General features: G+C 48.0%; 1 pseudogene; it reads right to left on the reverse strand.

The window, feature by feature from the left end:
* Nucleotides 1-377: 377 nt before the first annotated feature.
* Nucleotides 378-5,488, reverse strand: LOC123102296 (putative disease resistance protein RGA3; annotated as a pseudogene).
* Nucleotides 5,489-8,654: the final 3,166 nt, after the last annotated feature.

The following is an 8,654-nucleotide window of genomic DNA, read 5'->3' on the forward strand; positions in this document are numbered from 1 at the left end:
GAATAAGAAGCCTGCACCTTCTCCGGTTCAGTGCGCTGGACCTTCCTTCTGGCTGTGCCGCAGCTCGCGCCCCTCAACACATCGCCTTCGACGGTGGCATCGTGATGGATGACCGTTGTTGAGCAAGTGCCGAGTTGGTGCTCAGGTTGTGAATCTCCATAGGCCGCAGGCACCTAGTGCTACTCAACGAATGAATCATTTTGACAGCAAAAAAAATTCTGCACAACAGAGTTACACTCGAGGCCGGGCTTCAGCCTAGGAGGTCACACGTGATGGTGAACGTCAGCTAGGAAGGCCTGAATCTGTGCGTCAGAACGACCTGAAGATGAAAGCTATATTGTGGATTTCGTAATCTGTGGTGACATATATCACATATATAGTAACCAAATAAAAGGTTGGCTTTGCTGACAGATATCACATGTATAGTAGCAAGCTCAGGAGAGCATAAGCAAGACATTTCATTTAAAACAAACTACTGATCACAGCACCACAAACCTAAAAGAGGAAGTAAATGAGAGAAAACGGACCGACATAGGCCAGACAATCTAACATTCAGGGCATTCACATCAGCTGAATCCTCAGAAATGCAGAGCAGCCTATATCTAAGTGGAAATGGAAGTGGGTTTTTAATGTCATACAACGCTTGAAATGAGGTAAAGAAGAAGGAGATAACATTCAGACGTCCTTCACTGTCCTCTCCTCATTGATTCAAGACCATCAGACGTTCTTCACTGCCTTTCTGAAACGTCAACCAACAGCAAATGGGTTAACAATAATAAGCTGAGTTAGTTGCAGATCGTCCATTATATACAGAGGCAATGTTAACACATAGGAGTACAAAATGGAAAAACAAGGAAGCAAAAGGGATAACATTCTTACTTGCTAGATCACCGAAAATCTTTTCCTGGGGATGTGCTCAATCTTTTGCCAGTTTGGATGTCCGGCTGTTTTACAAGACTCCATCAATTCATCGTTGCAGGAAGTAAGAGAAAACCACTCAATAGACTGGGGCAGTGCTGGAAGACACCGGATATTCTTGCATCCCACGATATTTAGATTCTCGAGCAACGTGAGGTGCTCCATGTTGCCTGGCAAGGAGTCCCAGCTGCAGCACCAAATATAGAGCACACGAAGATGAGGGAAAGCCTCAAATTGAGGACCAGGTCCCAGTTGGCTGCATCGCTGGAGTTGAAGATTTCGCAGGCCATCTGGGCCACCGCTCTGCTTACCCACCATCCAATCTGGGTACCTTGAACCTCTGTATCCATGTATTACAAGCTTTTGAATCCCCACGGGAGGGCACAGGCCCGCAAGTACCTCTGCTTCAACTTCTGGACTGCACCTTGTATCATCATCACCAAACCATACCAAGCACAGTTCTGTGAGCCGTTCCTTGGCAGCTAGATTGGCTTCAAGAGCTTCCTCCTTGCTTTTCACATTTTCAAGGCCATAGATGTCCAGTCTGCCACGAAGCTTGTTTACGTCCCTCAGCTGCTTCACCTCATACCCTTGTTCATTACTTACTGTGAAGCATGATGGTAGCGTTTGGAGTGATATCAGCCTGCCCAAGTTACGGAATTTCAAGTTTGGCCGGCAGAACATGTGCCTCAATTTGACAAGATCAGCAAAGGGGAATTCCAGTATTTTGCCCTTGTAAAAATCTAGCAGCTGGATATGGTGAAGCTTCGGTAGTGCGCTTGGTAAAGTTACAGCGCATGAACTATGTGTCCTTAAAGCAAGATAGCGTAGGTGCTTTAACTGAGCAATAGATTCTGGGACAGAGAACCCATCGGGTTTCCTGATTACATAATAGTCCTCCCCGAAAGCAACTGCTAGTACCCGCAATTTCGGCAGCCTCTTGCATATACTCTCAATGACTTTTTCCTCGACTGGTGTATATCCAACAACATAGATGATGAGGGTGCGTAAATTTTCCAATGCAAGGATCTTCTTGGTAATCAATTCCCCATCATAATTCTGAACAAAAAGATGGCGGACATCTCGAGGGACTTCTCCCTTCCAGCCTTCTCCTATGTGGCTCCATATGTTCTCAATCCTGAAGCAATCACTTCCAGCAACCTTGGCTAATAAATCATGCAGCAGATCATGAATTGCAAAGCATTCTTCAGAGTAATCATCTGGTCGCAGAAATGAGCATGAAACCAACTCTTGAATGTAGCCCTCAGCTACATCTTCCATGTCTTCTGTTGGACAACTAGTCTTTACAAATCCTTGCGCTATCCACAAGCCAACTAAGTCGTGTTTATCCAATTTGAATCTTCTGGGGAAAATATTGCAGAATTCAAAGCATCGCATTATGTCTGGATTAAGCTGCTTATAGCTCCACCAGAGAGCATCCATGGTGTCATTCAACATGTCAAGCTTTGCAACATTTTTCCAAAAACTGATATTTGGGTTTGCCCCAAGCCGTCCTGCAACTGTTACTGCTGCAATAGGTGATCGGTGTAGCTTTTTGGCAATCTCTCTCCCAACTTGTTCAAATTCTTTAAGGGCAATACTTTTACAACTTAGTGCATAATGCATAAACATCGCCAAGTACTGATCCTCATCCAAATCAGGCATTTCAATAAGTTTATCGGCACACAGAGCTCCAGCTGCTTCTTTTGTTCGAGCCGTCACCAGGATTTTGCTTCCTTTCAACCCAACATTGAGTGGAGAGATTAGTTCCTCCAGTTGTTGGTCATTCTTGTTTTTCACCCAGAGATCATCCAATATCAACAAGAAACGTTTGCCACGCAATGCTTCCTTCAACTTTTTGTTTAGTCCCCTATGATCTGAAATACTGGAGAGACTATCTTCGCTAATATCCTGCAGCATTTCTTGAAATATATCCTCCACACTGAAAGTCTCTGACACATGAATACACATGATGGTGTCGAAAAGTTTCTCCTCCTTGCATTCCTCCTTTATGTAATCTCGAACATATCCTGCAAAGGTAGTCTTCCCAGACCCTGCAACACCATATATGCCAATCACAGAGTAACATGGACTAGAGCTAGGTTCATCAACCTGTGGTGTCTCACGCAGCCTTGCCATGATGTCATCACGCAACACCTCTCGACCAAATACCTCCCGCTTGCTAGCAGCTCCTAGTCTTCTCCTGTTCTTGTTGGCAATATCACTTTGTGTGCTGTTGCTTGCCACGCACAAGAGTGGTGCCTTCTTCACTTCACTGACGGTGTTTTCTACCTTATGTATTCTTTTCTTCAGTTCCCCTATTGAGATAGCAGTAGAGAATATATCTAACATATCAAATAAGGAGGCATTCTCCTGCAAGAAGCAAAATATCAGATGAGTATGTCAGTCACATACCTATTTTATCTATTAGAGATAGGTGAGTATGCAGAACAAATGAGATATCAGTGATGGAACAAATGAGATAACATGGTAATACGGCACAAATCAACAATTTTGTGACTTACGTCAGATGAGCCAGACTGTTGGCACATGATTGGCCATCTGCGGAACTAGTAATCGTGCATGTACTCCCAATTTTTTTCAAATACAAGTCTGTAGCACTTTAGACAAGTATTATAGTGCTATTTGAACGCGCATACATATGAGATGACATGTTTGTCCCCAGTCCCCACACCATGAATATATGATTTAAGTTGAACTCAGACTAACAGAAAATTCAAAGAAGGGCCTTTTTCTTATGCATGCATGTACGGAGAACTTTCACATGTACATATGAAACGAAGGGGCAATGGAGTGGGTGATTACCGGGCATTTTTTGATGCCAATCACTTGATATGACCAGTCTCTGTAAAAGCAGGCAGCCTGAAACACATGAACTAACCACCAGTTGTATAGTGATGCACAACAGTTCTTGAACAAGTCGAACGAGCTGCACAAGCAAGAGAGCCACCGCCCTGAGAAATATGAAAATGTCTCATTGCCAGAGGCCTCAGCACCGGTAGTCACCGGATCAGGCTCGTCGGAGGCCGTGGCACCGGTAGTCACCAGAACGATCTCAGTGCCAGAGGCTTCAGCACCGGTACTCACCGGATCAGGCTCAATGTCAGAGGCTGGAATATCAATAATCACAGGAACGGACTCGTTTGAGATCACGGCACCGATATTCACTGATCTGCCTAGACGGAACAAGGAGATGTCCCGTGCACACTGCAGCAGCCGAGCTGATTTCGTTGGGACCGACGATGCATGCAATCCAGATGCAGCTGCTTTTGCAGTGGGCAATGCAGGTGGCGAAAGCGCCACAGAGGCGATGCCAGCACCCGAGCACGACCTTTGTGCTGAGCATCGTCGAAGATGTCTTCGGCGTCCTCCAGAGCATGCCTGAGCATGGCGGCCATCTTGTCCAGCGCATCCAAATCGGTTTTCACCCTCTCTCCTCTCTGCATCATCCTCACCTGATCCACGGCCTGCAGCGTCTTCTTCAGCTCCGGGATGATGTGGATCTCCAGCTCCTGGAGCTTCTTGGATGCGTCGAAGCCAAGGCAGACAAGGATCTTGGGCAGGAGCAAGGTGATGACGGGCGAGAGCAGCCAGCCAAGCACGGCCACGATCTCGGCAGCTTTCCATTCCAAATCAGCGGCCATGGAAACGGAATGCTGTGGATTTTCCCTGAAGCTAGGGTGTTTTTTTGCTGCGGAAGAAGAGTGAATAGTATGAAATTGGGGAAATTTTTACCGTCCGGGACTGGAATCGACAGAGAGAGAGAGGAGCGATGTGTAAAGAGAAGTGATGTCTGGTTACCTTATCAAGGAGGAAGAAACCGATGTCGCCGTGGAGTGTCGCGTTGGAGAGACAGCTTCACGGTTGAGGAGGAAGAAAGCGTCGACCGCCGTGGAGGGCTGTGACCGGCGGCTGGGATTCACTGTTCAGGGGATCTCTTTTCACTGGAGGAGTCGAGGCAGCTAGCTTCACGGTTGAGGAGGAAGAAGGCGCTCTCGAGTAGTAGTAGCCATTGTCGCCGTCCGACGCCGTGGAAGGTTGCCAGTGGAGGGCGGCGAGGAGTGAGGGGGCTGGACGGGGTTCAGGACGAGAAGCTTTTAGCTACATGGTGAGATCAAGAAAGCATCGGCCGTCCAGGCGCGGTGGATGGCGTCACCGCCGGTGGGTGGTAGGTGGTGGCGATGCCGGCGGCTGGATGGGATTTTGGCGGGTCGGGAGCTGGGGTTGTCGGCGCTGAGAGAGAATGTGCGTGGGGAGTTGCTCTCGAAACCAGGGGCGGCATAGTTTTTCTTATTTGTAGACTGGATTGGTAACAAAACCTGTTTAGGGAGCGAACAAGAAAAAGTTGTTCACGCTTAAAAATAACATAAGCTGCTCATGAACTCTCCTTTGACCTAGCCACCGTATCCCAGATCTCCCCCTCCTACCGCCGGCAAGGTCTGTGGCTCCCTCCCATCCGCCTGCTTATTCGGCGGCGGGAGGTGGGGGAACTTCGGTTTTGTGTGTTCGGCATGTAGCTAGGGTTAGGATTTGGTTTCGTGGTCGAACCATTCGGATGTATCTGGCACTGGCAGTGTTGCGTCGAATAAAGGTGCTCCGGCTTCAATCCCATCTTCACGGTGTGATGGACAGTGTTGAGGAGCCGGTAGACCAATGTCATCGTCGGGCATGTGTCCGGCGTTGTATGGTGTTGGTTTGGTCGCCGGCCTCGTCTTGTCTGTAAAAGTGAGCACAACCGTCCTACGATTTTCTTTGTAGTCGTTTCCCTTTATTAATGAAATCCAAATATTAATGTAAAAGAAAAAAGTTCTCCAGCAGAGCCTCTATTCATAGGGTTGGGAGGCCTCCGCCTATGGCGACAACAAGTGATGACTACATGGTATAAAAAGATCTTTTTAATCTATTCATCTCACCGCACATAGCTCCATGTAAAAGAAAAAAAAGATAGGACTGCAGGAGAAGAAAGGTACACACTCGCTCTGGTAATTAAACAAAAACCGGATGAGAGCCTTTCCAACTGGGCATGAAATCTAGCTAAATTCTGAGAGCATCTACAATCGGAGTTGCCAAATATGACCCCACCCCCATATGTCCGCGGATAGGAGCCGGTCGCCCCTCATTTGTCTGCCATTGCAAACACACTCCCCATTTGCAAGTTCTCATTTTCATACAAATCCATGCAACGTCCATTTCATCTACGTACTACATAATACATGAAACAAACAAGCTGCATTCGAAAAGGAAACTACTGGTCGTCATCGAAGATATTGACGACCCCCTTGCCGGAGCCGCCGGCGTCGTGATCACTGGCAGCAAGGCGAAAGCTCCAGCGCCTCCTCCTCATCGTCCTCCTCGTCTGGCACCTCCTTATAAACCAGGTCATTCTGTATTTTTCTTTTCTATTTTAGTGGAATCGGCAGAGCTCTTGCCATGCATTGTAAAAAAGAAAAAAAAACATGTGCTAACGTAAATGTGATCACACTAAAGTCTGTAAATCCTCTAGTGTGCAATCAATGACGAGAGAGAGACACTGAGACAGGAGTCAAGGTTGATGGAGTGGGTAGGGTCAAGGTTGAATCGTACAACACCATGAGAAGATGTGATGAGACATGGCCACATGGGCGTCAGCTTTGCAGCACAAGTGGCGCCGCAGTCTTTGAACCATTTTGGGAGCATGCATGCAGCATGCATGCATACCACATCAAGTTTCCCCGGCCACCTCATGCATACCCGAGTCTTTTATTGGAGGTAATAGCACTATGGATCCACAAGCTTGCACGAGATGTGATGATTTAGTTCAAAATTAGCAAAATTTAACCGAAGGCTCCCACAACTTGACCCCCTATATGATGATTTGGTCCACAGCCAATCACATCGTGACAAGTGGCACCCCTGGCTCAGACCGGTCAGCATATGGCACTTTTCACAAAACCCCCTGCCGTTCCATGCAATCACGCACGGCTTCAGACCTACAGCGCGTCGTGGGCAGCACCAGTTGGAAAAAGCAGGGCGGCATGGGCAGCGGCGTGGAGAAGACCAAGGCGGCCGCGTCCACGGGGCTGAAGAAGGTGAATGAGGGCACCCCGCACGGGTTCCAGTGGATCAAGGGCAAGGTGCAGAAGAAGAAGCAGGGTGCAGCATCCAGGCTCGGTTGATTCATGGCGGATGGAATGGATGGTTGTTCGATCAGGCCATCTTTTCTTTTCTTTTGCGTTTTTAATTGGTTCTGTAAATATAGGTTTGCCGTCGGATTCGGGATCCAGGCCGCCATGTAGATGATCGATCGTTCAGATCTCTGCTTATTGATTGGTTCTTTGTTCTGTCGGCGTCCTTCTGTCGATTGATCTGATGAAATTTGCTGCTGGTTAGTTTGTTCACTGACGGTCACAAGCAGATGAGAAAAAGGGTTTTCCCTCACTTTATATTATAAAGCAAATCTCCGAGACATCCAGCATGTTGGGGCCGCAACACAGATAAGCCCAAAAGAAAACAAAAAAAAAAGAAAGAGAAATGAATGCCGACACAGGCAGATCAACGATGAAAGGAAGTCCGGCAACTGTTGCACCCTCCGATGAAGTGCCACCGCGCTCCCAGCATCTCCGGTCACAAGCAGATGCCTGTGTTCATTCGGGAGTGCGGTGCGTGGTCTTCAGATCTGCTGACTGTCACCTCCGGCAATTTCAGTTCAACTTTTTTTTCCTTATGAATGCTGAGTACAGAGACCGATGACAGTGGAATGGTCAGTATATGGATGTACTGGTCCTCTCATTCTTGATCTACATAAACACTAAGAAAGTGAAGTGGAAATGTCAATTCTGTGGGCAAATCAAACGTTACCGTATCAGCATAGTGGCACTACTTCAGCTTTACATAAACGTACTACTCGCTCTAAGATTTCAGAAATGGCATGTCGAGGATTAAGTATCAAGCTCCCCAGAGTCGCAGGCATTGTTAGACATGGTTAGATTCAGAAGACATGTCGACAATAATTGCAAACTTGCCGAGTTTGCCCTATATATTGATACTCAAGACAGTATTACACTGAAAATTGAAATTCAGAAGAATAACCGAGTGACCATTGAACTACCGAGATGGTAAAGGTTAGTGCAATCCTGCAAACAAGAAAGGATAGTGCTGATATCACTCAGGGTAGACGGCAGGAGCAAGCTTTTCGGCCCGCTCGTGGCCCGTTTAGGACCGGACCGTACGGTCCAGGACCGGTGGGAAAAGTGGTCGGTCCGGACTGCAATTTCCGGCCCGAGAAAATGTCGGTCCGGTCCGGTCTTTAACCGAGCCGCTCGGTCGGACCGAGAAAAGGTAGTCACCCCCGCCGCCGTTCCTCGTCGTCGTGGCCACCTGCAGCCCCCGTGTGAACCATCATGTCCTCGCGCTTCCCCTCTCATCCCTTCCTCACCTCCCAGTGCGCCATCGCCTCTTGGCACCGCTCGCCGTCGTTGCCATGCGTGCACCGCCGCCGATCTGAAGTTCTCGGCCATGGAGACATCACGTACACCGGCCACCAGCTGCCCCAGGTAGGCGAACGACTCACCGGCACCACCAGGAATAACTGGGCACCATCTGAACGCTCTGAAGGTGATGTCGCCGCTGCTGTTCGAGGAGTCCCTCATGCTCGTCGGGATTTCTCGCGCATGTCAGTTTCGTCAGTGAAATAAGGAATAACAGGAGAGAAACAACTTGTATGTTCATTCATCTTC

This window comes from Triticum aestivum, chromosome 1B (assembly GCF_018294505.1).
Source record: "Triticum aestivum cultivar Chinese Spring chromosome 1B, IWGSC CS RefSeq v2.1, whole genome shotgun sequence".
In the NCBI taxonomy this organism is placed as follows: domain Eukaryota; kingdom Viridiplantae; phylum Streptophyta; class Magnoliopsida; order Poales; family Poaceae; genus Triticum; species Triticum aestivum.